We start from the raw sequence: 12,765 nt of genomic DNA, 5'->3' as shown, positions 1-12,765 counted from the left end.
CACAGGCCACCAGGCGGCGAGTCACACTGTTATTCTCTTGGGGACCGTGAGGTAAGCAGGTGCCCCGGCGAAAAGATGCGCCTGTGTAATCGAGTATTTTTCACCTGGACGCTGCCTGTAACTGCAGCCGTTTTTAAGGAGGAGGCCAGGGCGGGGGGACCGTCGGTGGCTGTTGTCAGGAGAGAGTTGTTCCACACTGAGACGAAGAGAAAACACCAGTAGCAGGCCGAGCCGCTATGCTGGCAAGTTTGTTGATGGGTATCCGAGCCAGTGGGCCCTAAGCGCAGAGCGCCTGGGCCGCTGAGCGGGCTCCTGGATCTGATGAAAAAATCCATGGTTTGTCCGCGTGGGGGGGCGGCCACCGCTGAGGCGGCGCCCGGCCTTGATGACGACGCAGCTGTGGCCGTGGCCTGGTGCCGTGTGCGTGGGGACGCAGAGCGCCAGACGTCCTCTTGTCGCGGCCTGGGAGAAGACAAGCACTTCAAGCAGTTCTCCATTTATCTGAGAGTCCTGGTTAAACTCGTTAAAAAGCAACTCGGGCGCATTCACTCAATGGGCTGGGGGGCGGTTCGTGTCCCTGAGCCACCGCGTGGCTTTGCTGAGTGAAGCGCCGTACGTTTCGGGGGAGACCCTTGCTGGCTGAGTTTATGCCTCTGGTTGAGTGGCGTCTGTGTGGGGGCGTGACGTGTGTCCCCAGCTATTGTACCTGGTGTCGAGGAAGGTGCGTTTCGGGGAACCGGAAATGCGACTCCAGGCGTTTTGTCTTTTGGAGGAGCAGCGCGCCGTGAATATTTGGGGCCCGGGCCAGCGCCGCTCCCTAAACGTGACGGCAAATGACCGGAGCCGTGCGGATCGCTGGCGGAGCACTCTTTGAGAAAACCTGTATTTTATAGAATGTCATTTTCATGCCTGATCCAAGCCAAAGAAGAAGAGAAACGGATTCGGCCAGCAGACAGCATTCTCTTAAATGAGGATTATCAAAAAACATTTATTTTTTTTCCCCCAAAACAAGCTTTAAATATGCCTTTTCATTGAATCATCACTACATCAGTCATCTATATCAGTCCTTAATAGCAACCTGATAATGCAGCCAGTAGGTGAAACAGCTATTAAAAAGTGTAAAAAAATGATTAATCGGGTGCGGGGGGAGGGGTAATGCTCTCCCATTATTTAATGATAAGTACCTGTTTTTGAGTGTTTGTTTTTAATAATTGACTGTAATATTAGTTTGCAAAAATGTAATTGCTTCTTAATTTTGCATCTTGGCTTCTTTGTGCCGGGTACAAAGGTAGTCTATTTCTGTAGTTATTGTTTGCGGCACTCCGTGTAAAAAATCACGTTCATTTCAAGAAGCTGTTATGGTATTGATTCTGGTAAAGACTTCCATTAACTGACCAATCTAAATCTCGTAAGTGGTGTCAGGCTAGTTATGCATGTGCGTGGTCCAGGCGTGCAGCCCGTCTGCGAGGAGACAGGCAGGGCTGGAATATGGCTGTTAAATTATTTCTAAACGCCGAACCCGAGCTGCCTCACAGTTCCGCAGTTCGAGACGGACACCGGAGCACAATCTGCCACCCCTTTGTCTTTTAAATATTAACGTTGTACGGGGAGCGTCTTTTTGGAGTAAAAACCTGTGGCACCAGAGGGTAAGTGACATAAACAAAGGCAGCTGGGCCTCATGAAATAATGGAACAATAAGGCCCTTGCAGCGGCTCTCATCACTCCAGTATGTTAATTAGCATTCTGTTGTGGCCGCCACGCTGAAAACATGTCATCTGCATTGGTGTACAGTACAGCTGTGAACACACATTCTTTTTTGTGGGTCCCTGGAGTGAGCCCTGCCATTGGCATATGCGTTTGGGGCAAAAGTCGAGCCATCACCACGAAAATAGCACGCTATGGCAGCAAAATGTCATTTGTCTTTGCTTATTTTTCCTCCCTCAATGCCACATGCTATCCAGTGATGTAATTCTGTCCCCATGCATCTGCTCCTCCGCGCGGTGTCTTCAGGGCAGGGGAGTGTCTGGGGGCGGGGCGCCGGCGAGCCGGGGCGCGGGCAAGGCCCCCAAAGGGTCCCAGGAAGTGATTCACTCTTTCTCGTTGGATTATTTGCCCCCAATTTTTTTTTTTTTTTTTTTTTGAAAAACATGCATAGATTCTTGAATGTCATGGACCCGGAACCTGCTGCTTGTTCCCTTGCAGAGTGGAAGGGGCAGCTGATTCATAAGGAAAAATAAAAATTAAAGTGAATCTGGCCCTTATTTAGGGTCTGGCTTTGTGCACAAGGCGCCCGCCTGGGCAGGGCATTGAGCCTCCCATCTCAGAGTGACGGACGGCGACCGCGGCGCGGCGTGGGACCCAGTGCAGGGCCCGCCTGGCCTGGGTGGTGCCCGCGCCCTGGCCGGGACTGCGGGCCCAGGGGCGTGAGTTCCGGGGAGAGGGGCCGGCGGCTGTGAGCAGGGGCAGCGCCAGGCTGGGGCGGGCGCTGGGGCCTCGGGAGGCGGGGCGCTGGCCAGACCCGCTGTGGGAGGGCCCTGCGCGCGCAGCCGTGGGGAGCCGCCCTGGCGCGGCGCGGCCCGGCCCGGCCCGGGTTCTTTCTGACGCCAGCGCTGCCGACGAGAGGAGAAGGCAGCCTCAGCGTGTTGTCATGGGAGCCGTGGTGCCGGCCACAACCTGCTTGGATGTGTACTCGACGGAGTTTGGCTTGAGAGCGAGCAGGGCCCCACTTCGGTTGTCCCCGCTCGCCAGGTCGCTCAGCTCCCCTGTGCGTGCGCGTGCGCGTGCGCGTGCGCGGCCTCCCCAGCGCAGGACACACACGCTCACACGTGGACTCTTGTCGTGCCGTGCATATCCCTTTGCAGAATAATTTTTGAACCACAACTGACCTTTTCCGGCACTTCAAATGTGCATTAAATTTGGAGAGGGACAATCCCTCCGTTAAAACTTTCCTTCCGTTTCAGCTGGATTTTGTCCGTTCCCCATCCTCCTACCATCTGAGCAGACGAGGCCAAAAGGGATTTTGAAAAAAAGAAAAAAAAAAAAAACCCCACCCAAACCCCACCTGGCTCTAATGTAACTTTCAGACTCTTTGAGCAAAGCTTGTTGTCTCTTTCTGAAAAATGAGAATGAATACTTAGCTCCAGATTTTGCTCATCTGCCTCAAGCATGATGGAAAATTACCCCGCCCCCCGGCCCACAAAGCCAGCGCGGCATCTGGGTCACTGTGCTGATCCAGTTTGGTTCTGCGTTTGGGCTGTGGCGGAATCTGATCATCTCGCCTTCGGTGCTGCGAGCGGGCGTCCACCTGGGAGCGGCTGAGGGTAGGGGTTAATAGCACTTGCTGTTTTGGTTTTTTTTTTTTTTTAAATTCCAGCAGAACAGAACACTGTCGCACCTGCCCGGCCCCATCCTGAGCTGCAGGCCGGCCCACGGCAGCCCCGCCGCCCTCTCCGGAGAGCCTTCCCGGGGGCCTTTGCCCAGACTGGCCCCGGGAGACGAGGCAGGGCAGACACGCAGCTTTTGGGTCCCTCGTTTCTCTTTTTCTAGAAATTCACCGCCTCCCCCCTTGGTTAATGGCTCTTTAAATATTGAAATGCCTGGAAAAAACAAAACAAAATAAAATAAAATGCAGGCTGTCAAAGAGATAAGAACAACAGCAACAAAAATGTTGGTATCTTTTAGAATTTGTCTTCCTAGTGGTAAAAGTATATAATTAATTGGAGAATTTTCCTCCAGATGTGGCTATACCATAATAGAGCCTTATAAATGCTACAGAAAGAAAAATTGCTTGGAAGGAAGGCGCCCTCAATGCGCGCACACCTGGGCCTGACAAAGATTGCATTTAGGGACCGCGGCGCTCGCGCGGCAGAGAAAGCCCAAGTCTCGGGAGCAGCTGGAGAGAGAGCCCGGCAAATCTGCATGCAAATAGCAGCACATTGTTAACTTAATCAGATGCCGAGCAGAAGATGTGCCAGAACCCGAGGATGATGGACCGGGAGCAAGCGCGCGGCGGGCGGGCGGGCGGGCGCTGCGGGCACGGGCCGGCCCCGGCGCGAGGTGGGCCTGGAGCGGGGTGCAGCCTGGCTGCCACCGCTGCCCTGGATCCCGGGCGCTTGACTCGCTCTCTGAAAAGATACAGACGAGGGAGTATGTTTCCATGGGAAGGAAGCTGCTGCTGTTTTTTTTTTAACAGTGATGAAGATAGGGGCATTATTTCGCCCGACTCCATAACTCCAATTAAATAATACTTCGGCTTCAATACCGGGGTGCACGAGGGTGGGGAATATGGCCCCAGGGTGTATACGGAGGTTTGTTTTTTTTTTCCAGGAAAAAAAATAAAAAGAGCCACCTCGCTCTACGTTGAAGAGCAAGGAAGTAGGCTGTGCCTTAAGACGACGTGGAAGACACCTGTTATTTATATTTTGCATTAATATTAATGGAAATATGTATTTTCCATCTCCTCCATCTTTTCGCCGAGCACCATAAAAAATAAAGAGTAATACTATTTAATCACCCACAGCTTAATAGTGCCTTAGTTGTTTACTGCCACGGCACTAATTGCTCTATACTAATGTGTTTTTCTGTGCTATCCAGGAGTGCTGAGAGAACAGAGATGCATAACCAATTACATGTAGTGTTTTTATGTTAAAAATATATCTGGTGAGGCTGGGAAGGGAGCAGGAGCCGCCCTTAAGAAAGGCGTGTTGGCAGCGGCTCCAGGCCCAGCAGAAGGTGCCGCGTGGCCTCTTTTGCGCAAAGACAAAGGGGGTAATTTTTTGGCAAGAAAACAAACCCGATGAAAACACAACAAACTGAGTGTTTCCTCTCTCCCCCCTCCCCCTCCTGCAACTCCGTGGGCTGTTTCTGTGCTCTCTCCTCCAGCGAGGGGGGGATGGGCTTGGGAGGGAGGGAGGGGGCCCCTGCGCCTGGGGCCCCGGGCGCCCGAGGGTGCGGCGGGGAGCGGTCAGAACCCGTTCATAATAATACCCCGCGTGGGGGAGTAACAAAGGAGCACCGGCCGCCCGGGCCCAGGGCGCGGGTCGGAAAGATCACCGGTGGACGAGAGCTGGCGCGGCAGCCTGGCCGCCTGCGTTCGTTGGCAACACCAGCGTGCCTGCATGGGGGCGGCCAAGCGCGGGCCCCGCCCGCCCGCGGCCGCACTTCACCTTGCGGAGGGGAGATAATGAGATCAATTAGAGGTACCGTCACCGCGCGGAGACAGCTGCTGGCGCGTGGCAATCGGCACGGCAGGCGCAGGGCTCCGCTACCTGCCCGCCCACGGCGCCCCGAGCGTTCCGGCACCCAGCCCCGTGCCCCAGGTGCGCCCTGCGCCCCCTCGCAGCTGCTGCCAGGGAGCTCAGCCCCTCGATGGCACCGCAGGGCGCGTGCCTGGGCTGGGGTGGGGGGCCTTGCATCTGCTCCCGTGCGTTCCTGTGCAGGCGGGCACCCATGTGGCGTGCTGGCGTGAGTGTGCTGCGACTGACCACTCAGGGACAGGCTCAGTGCCTCGGGGAATCCGACAGCCCCCCACCCGAGGACGTGGCAAGGGTCCTGGCTGGCTCTGCTGTGGGCTTCACTGACCGCACGGGTGTTGGAGTCTCTGGTGCCCAATAGGCTGCGGGCGCCGCCCCCCACCCCTGACCTGGAGTCTGACTTCAGCTCTGTCCCCAGCCCTGACGTGCCCCTGAGGAGGGGTGACCTTGCTGTGACTTGGTCTTGCCTTCGCCTTGCCTGAGAGTGCTGACCGGTCCTGCCTTCCCTCTGTGGGGACGGCCCAGCTGTGGCTGCGGGCTTCAGGGAAAGACGGGAACAGCCCCACCCATGGACGCCCCGTGTCCTCTGACTCTGCTGCGGCTCCTGGCCTGGGATTTGGGCAGTTTGGCTTCTCCGAGGCGGGTCAGAGTGGCCTGTCTTTACTCTGGACCTCCCGGCAGCCAAGTGCTTGTGCGGAAGGTGTTTGCTCCGACTTCCCTGACCTCCCGCGGTTTGGCTGTGTGTGCCGGGTGCCAGAGGGACGTGGGTGCAGGCCCTGGTCTCCTGGGTCCCAGGTGACCTCTGTGGGCCTTTGGGTTTCTGAGTCCCACGGCGAGGAGCGTGGGGTTGAGCAACGCCAGGCCTGGAGCGAGAACCCGTTGGAAACAAAGTACGCGCGCCTTCTGTAAGTGCGATTCGAGCGGGTAAATCCATTGCTTTTGTCTTCACTTCCCAACAGGAGCCACGGGGAAGCTTGTGTATTCTCCTGCCTGGAGCGTATACAACAACATCATGCAAAGATAGGAATAAAATGTGCCCTCTCCTTTGTCTAGCCGATCACGGGTCTGCCCTGCTTGGTGTCCCTGGCATGGGGAACCCCAGGCCAGGACTCGAGGGAAGGCCAGCCCAGGCCGTGTGCTGGGCAGGACCACCCGAGTCCCAGGGGTGCAATTCTGGGATGGTCCCTCGTGCGGCAGAGGGGAGGCCTTCCGTCGGCGCATGGGACCCTCCCCCCTGCGCAGGCCCTGGGCGCGCATGAACCCGTTTAGCTGGTACATGCTTTGCGTTGGGTTCTTGTTCAGATGGCAGGATGGGGCAGGGTCGCCCCGGCGGCTGGTCTAAGATCTGGGAAGGCTGAAGGATGGAGGGGTTTGGGGGTGAGGCCCCGTGTGTCCTGGTTCAGGTCCTTTGTTGGCAGAGAGCAAGCGCAGAGAGGAGGGCACGTTTCATGCCCTGCGAGCCGCTTTCAGGGAAAGGAGCTTTCTCTGTTCTCCGTGGGGCTAAGCGGCCCCGCCCCCTCGGCTGCCCTCGGCCCCGCCTCCGCCCCGGGAGCCAGTCTGCACCCGCCCTGTTCCCTGTGAGGGCTGGCGACACAGCTCTTCACAGAAAGGTGCCCAGTCGGGGCGCTGCGCGGACCTGGCCGCTCCGTGGACGGGACCCTGGGCCCTGGCTGTGCGGCGCGCGCGTGCGCAGCTTTTGCGGGGCTCGGCAGCTGTGCCGGTCCCTGGCCGGCCATCCATCTCCTCCAAGACATTTGGGTGGAAAAGCTACCAAACAATAATAGATCGATACATTTAAATTAGAACTTTCAAAAATTCAATAATTGTATTTACAAATTAATAAAGCGCCGTGACGAAAAGGTCCGTGCTTCTTTATTTAGGGATGCAGTTAATGTTTCCATTGATTAAGCATCCGTTTGCTGGGGGGGCAGTATGAGCAGGGAGCTCTTTCTTCCTAAGGCCCCTGTGTGCGAGGCTGGAAGCGGCCACCCGTCTCTGGTGCCGCGGGCCCCTTCCGAGCGCGTGGCTGGCCTGGGGTCCCGGGCGAGCAGAGGAAGGGCGCCGGGCCCGCTGGATGGCGCGTGTCCGCGTGGCGCCGGAGGGGGCGGACGGCGCGGCACGGTGCCAGCCCGCACGCACCTCGGAGGGCGCGAAAATCCCCACTTCCCAGGCCTCCGTCGGGGAGCCCCTCGCCTATGTTTTGAAGGGTCCCCCTGGAAATCCTCAGGATGAGCCACCTTCCTCTGCATCTGTGCTGTGGCCCCGAACAGGGACCGTGACTCAGGCTTCCAGGGCTGCCCTCCCTGCCTCACGCAAGGGGACCTGCCCGGTGCTCAGGCCTGGGCAGCCCGCTCACGGGGCTGGGGGTGGGGGGTGGCCCGTGAGGCCGCGGCCCCTCGTGCAGCCTCGGTTCACTGTTCCCCTCCCTCTGCTCCCAAATGTCGACTGGAGGGTCCCCGTGGGCCACGTCCTGTGCATGGGAGGGGGGCGTGGCGCTGGACAGGGGACAGGCTGGGGACCTCTCGTGGACGCCGCCTCCTGGTCCTCCTGCCGAGTGACTGGCCCGGCACCGCGCCGGGTGCGGATCCTGACTCCGGGCGGCTGAGGCGCACGGCTGCCACGTGACACGAGGGACGTGTGAAGGTCGAAGGGTCAGGAGAGGAGGGCTCTGCCGGCACCCAGGTGGCGTGGTCCCAGCTGGAGGTTGGCAAGGGGGACAGGGCCTTGCAGGGGCGGGGACAGGAGGAGGGGGACAGGGCGATGGAGCCTGGTGACCGACGGAGATGGAGGGAAGCAGCGACCTGGGGGGGCCGTGGTGTGGGGGCCCCGGAGGGGGCACCGGCGCCCTGCTGGGGTGTCGCCTGATCTGGGAGGGGGCCGATTGCTGAGCCTGCTGCGAAGGGCGTTTGCCCCGCGCTGGGGGACCCAGCCGAGGCCTGGGGACGCGCCGGAGTCCACGCCGGTCCCCCTCGTCCTTCCTGGCCGGGTACCTGCCACATCGCCCGTCTCTCCGCAGCCCCACCCGCTAGCGGTGTCATGCCCGACGCGCGGGCGGGGCGCCCTGCTGCCGGAGAGGGAGCGTGGGCCCCCGTCTGCCTGCGGCACCGGCAGCCTCTGCAGACCGCCCGCCCGGGCGGGGCTCGGCCTCCCGCCAGCCTTCCGCCCCTCGCCCCCACGTTTCGCCTGGGCCCTGCCCCACCACGACCCTCCCCGGCGCACAAACGCGCTGCCCTGCCGCCCCCGCGGTGTGGTCCCGGCCCGGGAGCGACGTGTGCCCCGCGGGATCTCGGCGGTGGTGCCGGATGAAGGGCGTCTGGGTCGCCGGGCGGGCTCATGGTTCTCACAGGTTGCGTGGAAGGGTCCCTCGTCCCCTCCTTCCTTAGGCTGCTGTGTGCGGCCCCCAAGGCCCCACGACGGGGCCCGCTGACCTTCCCAGCTGCCTCTCCCAGGGCAGGCCCCCGCCCGGCCCCCCTCGCCGCCGCCTCTGCCCCGGGCCACGGGCACCGCGCTGTTCCAGACACAGCCGCATTCTGAGTCCTCTGTGCCTTTGCACGCGCTCTTTCCTCATCTTGGAAAAGCAGCAAGTTACCCTCTCCTCCCCGCAGGAGACACTGCTTAGTCCTCCAAGACCCAGCCGCGGTTGCCGCGCTGCCGGAGCGGGGTCTGCAGCCCCGGGCGGGGCTCCTCCTGCCTCAGCCTGGCTTGCTGATCCATCCCCCCCGGCTGTGCCGTGGTCCTGATGAACAGCCCCCTGCTGCCCCGCGTCCCTCCTCACACGCAGCAGCTGCACAGGGCAGGACGGCCGCCCCTGCAGGCCGCTGGGCAGACGGGTTGCCCCTCGTGGCCCACGCCCTGCCCCCTCGTGGGCTGTGTGCGGGCAGACCTGCGTGGGAGCCATGGCCGGGCCGTGGGAGAAGGCAGGCGCCCAGCTGGGAGCCGCTGAGGCAGCAGAGCCTGAGGACCTGGGAGGCACCGTCGCGGGCCCACGTGTGGGCTCAGCTGAGCTCCGCGGGGTGAGGTGGAGGCCCCGCACCCCCGGCTGCGGGAGCTGGGCCCCAGGCGCCCGCTTCCTGGGGCGGAGCTCGGGAGGTGCCCTCCAGGGCTGACGGCGGGGGCGGGGTGGGGGGACCCGCTGCTTCTTTCCTACCGTTCCCTGCCACTGGCCCGGGCTTGGTTTGCATCTGCCGCCCAGAGGGACCGGCCCCAGCCTCGGGGCGCGGAGGCTGTTTGTCACCCGCCCTGACAGAAGCCGTGACTCTCGGGCTGATGACACTCCAGATAAAGGGCGGATGCTCGCGGAAGGGCCCCGTGTCGCTTCAGTTGCTTGACCCCTGTCTGAGAAGAGCCGCAGACACTCCCGTCTGGTGGGCTGCGCGTCCTGGCCCCAGGGCCGGGCGGGGCCGTGGGCCTCTCCACCTTGTGCCCTGGGGCCGCGGGAGGGTCCCTGGGGTGCTTCCCTGCCCTCCCACCGCCGGGTAGCTAGGGTTTCCAGGCCAGGAAGGAGGTGCTGCGAGAAGGACGGGCAGAAGCGGGACTTGGCAGGCATGGTGGCCTCTCTGGTTCCTCCTGAGATGAGACCCGGGAGCCGACAGAGCCCCCACCCAGGGACCGCGGCGAACGCGCGGCGTCTCCCTCCGACGTGGGTGTGCCGAGCGGCGGAGGGCGGCCTGAGCCGGGTGGAAGCTTCCCCGCCACGGCGGAGGCTGAGCGGGGTCGGCAGGCATCCCCGGCGCTCCCAGCCGAAGCCCTGATGCTGTCCCCGGTCCGCAGGCCACCGTGGTCGCCCCTGTCCAAGGTCACAGGGTCCCCGGAGGCAGAGTTCCTGCTCCACAGGGTCTGGCGTCTAGCCGTGGCCTCCGGCTATGTCTCTCGTGGGTTTTGCCATCCAGGCGCTGGAGGAGGACAGGCACCGCCCTGATGCCCAGGACCCCTCCCTCAGCGCAGCGGGAGCAGCGCAGCCCCGGGGGCTCACCTGGGAAGGCCACCAGGGCACCTGTGGGGAGGCTGGGGGCGTGGCTGGCGGGAGGCCAGAGCTTTAGAAGCAGGACACTGAGCTCGGCAGGTGTTCCGGGCGGGGGGCGGGGGCGGGGGTGCCCTGCAGGTTTGGTTGTTCCCTGGTCAGTCCACGGCCGTCACCGTGAACCCAGAGCCCTTGGCGGATCTCACCACATTTAGAGATTGAAATCTAGTGATGGGTCCCCCAGGCTGCGTCAGGAGAGCGGGGGAGGGCTGACCGCCGAGGTGCCCAGGGACTACGGGTCCGTCTCCTGGAAGTGCCCACTTCCAAGCGGGTGACGCCTCTTCCCGGCGGCAGAGGGGGCGTCCCACAGGCACGCACAGGACGCGCCAGGCCCCTCCCACCGGAGCCAAGCGCAGAGCCGCCCGTGGGCCTTCGGTGCGCTTCCCTCCGGCGGGTCCCCCGCGGGCACACTCTGCCTGCATGTGCCCTGTGCGCTCGGCCCAGGGAGCCCGGCCCGGTCTCGTGACTCGCAGGTAGCAGCCTGGAGCCTGTCCCTCTCCGGTCACAGGGCGCCGGCAAGAGGTCAGCCACGCGGCTGGCGACACTCCCCTGCGCGCAGAACCTTTAGGGAGCAGCTTCCTGGGGAGGTGGCCGCGGGGCGGAGCTGGATCCCACCTTACACGTGCGGCCCCGCCCCCACTCTGGTGTGGGTCTGGGATCGTGGGGATGCAGGTCCCTGTTTGCCCAAGAAGCGTGTTTCCAGGGGGTGGCAGCTTGTCTCGCCCTCGCCCCACAGCTCGGACACCTCTCCCCGCTGTCCAGGGCGGCGCGCGAGGGCACGGTTTGCCCGTGCGGACTGCGTGGGGAGACGGGCGGCAGGGAGTCCCGGACCGGGGGGTGCCAGGCCTGCCGAGGACGTGGCGGGTTCCGAGGGCTCTTTCCCTGCTGCCCCCCGCTCTGCCGGCCCACGAGGCCCTGCTGGCACACACACTCGGTGGCGTGCGCTGGGGCCTCCCGGCTGCCGGCTTCCAGGAAGGCTGCTTGGCTGCTGCGTGCGCTGTTGTGACATTTTCCAGGTTGAGCTGTAAAGGTCTCTAGAAAGCGGCGCTTCCCACGGCGTCAGAGGGGAAACAAGGCCGGCCAGGCCCTGGCGCCAGGCTGCTGTGTTTGCCCTGGGATTTCCCCAAGGGCTGGAGGGGGAGGTCCCCGCTCCTGGCTCCCCGCCTCGGAGAGGCAGCTCCCCAGGGGCGCAGCGCAGGCCCTCAGAGCCAGTCGGGGGGAGACCTGCCACAGGCGCACCTGGCCTGGGGGCAGTTCCCCGAGCAGGGCTGAGCAGCGGGAGCAGATGGGAAGAGGCGAAAACCCTGCTTGTTGGCTTTTTTCTCTACTTTCATCTTCACTTGAATGGGTCGCGAGCAGGCCCCGGGAGTAGGAAATGCCAACGGCTGGGGACTCTCCCTTTCTGACAAGCTCGCAGGCCGCAGATGGCAAGGGTGGCGGCCGCGAGTCAAGTGCAGCCGCGAGGGCTGCGGCCTGTGGAGGTCCAGGGTCACCCGTGGGAAAGGCAGCCTTGGTGTTGAACTCTGCGGGAGGCCTGGCGCGGTGGCGGGCCGCAAGCCCCCCGCTCCGGCCGGGCTCCCCGTGTTCTCACCCGCCCCCGCGTCCTGCAGAGGAGCTGGAGACCGCTTTCCCGTGCGCTGGGGGGCGAGGTGACCTTCCTGCCTCCTGGCCCCAAGCGACACCCGTGTGCGAAGTCAGAGGCCCCCACAGGCCGGGTGGAGGAGGTGGGCACATAGGTGCCTTTTACGGAAGATTCTGATCACGGTCCAGGGCAACAGAAGCCTTCTGCCCCCCACCCCCTGCCCCGGGTGGACACTCGGCCCTGCCTTAGCACCCACCCCCATGTCAGAATGAATAGAAATCCCTACCGTGAGCTTTGTAAGGCTGGCCGCCACAGCACTTCATCAACCCTGGGCCCTGAGTGCCCTTGGGCAGTGATGGCATTGATATTTATTCACCAGGGACTGCGTCTGGCCTTCGGAAGCCCGTGCGGGGGCCCGGGGGCCTCCCAGCCCAGCCACGAGCGCAGTTCCCGGCCTTCAGTACCGCGCGAGCCTGGGCGGGCGGCTCTGAGCGAGCCCGCGTCCGCGCTCTGACGGCCGAGTCTCTGCCCTGGTCCTTCCCAAGGAATCCCTAGCCCCTCGGCCAGGGAGTGCCCCCAGTCTCTGCTCCCAGGCACAGAGGAGGCGCCCCATGTCTTCCGGGAGTCTCAGCCTGGAGGGGCTTGCGTTTGGGGAACAGCTGGTTTCGGTGTTTAATTGTAAAGAACGGTAGAGCCCAGGGCAGGCCAGACCTGGAGAAATCGAGAGACAGAGGGAAAGGTGGAGGAACTTGGAGGAAAGAGAAGCACCCACTCCACGCGGGAACCGACCCTCCCGCCGGACTGTCCCTGGTCCGGTTGCAGCCCGGGCGCCCCTTCCCGGCGGCAGAGGGGGCGTCCCACACTCCTGGCTGCAGCCCGCGAACGCGCCTTGGTGCCGCGCCCGCAGACAG

General features: G+C 62.7%; 1 protein-coding gene across 1 annotated transcript in view; it reads left to right on the top strand.

The window, feature by feature from the left end:
• ZNF536 (zinc finger protein 536) overlaps positions 1-12,765 on the top strand; it is a 277,569-nt gene that overhangs the window by 66,052 nt on the left and 198,752 nt on the right. The window lies entirely within an intron of this gene.

The sequence above is a fragment of the Pteronotus mesoamericanus genome, unplaced genomic scaffold (genome assembly GCF_021234165.1).
Source record: "Pteronotus mesoamericanus isolate MK-2021 breed Mesoamerican mustached bat unplaced genomic scaffold, CSHL_Meso_final contig_202, whole genome shotgun sequence".
Classification (NCBI taxonomy): Eukaryota; Metazoa; Chordata; class Mammalia; order Chiroptera; family Mormoopidae; genus Pteronotus; species Pteronotus mesoamericanus.
This window is presented reverse-complemented; position numbering and strand designations above follow the sequence as displayed.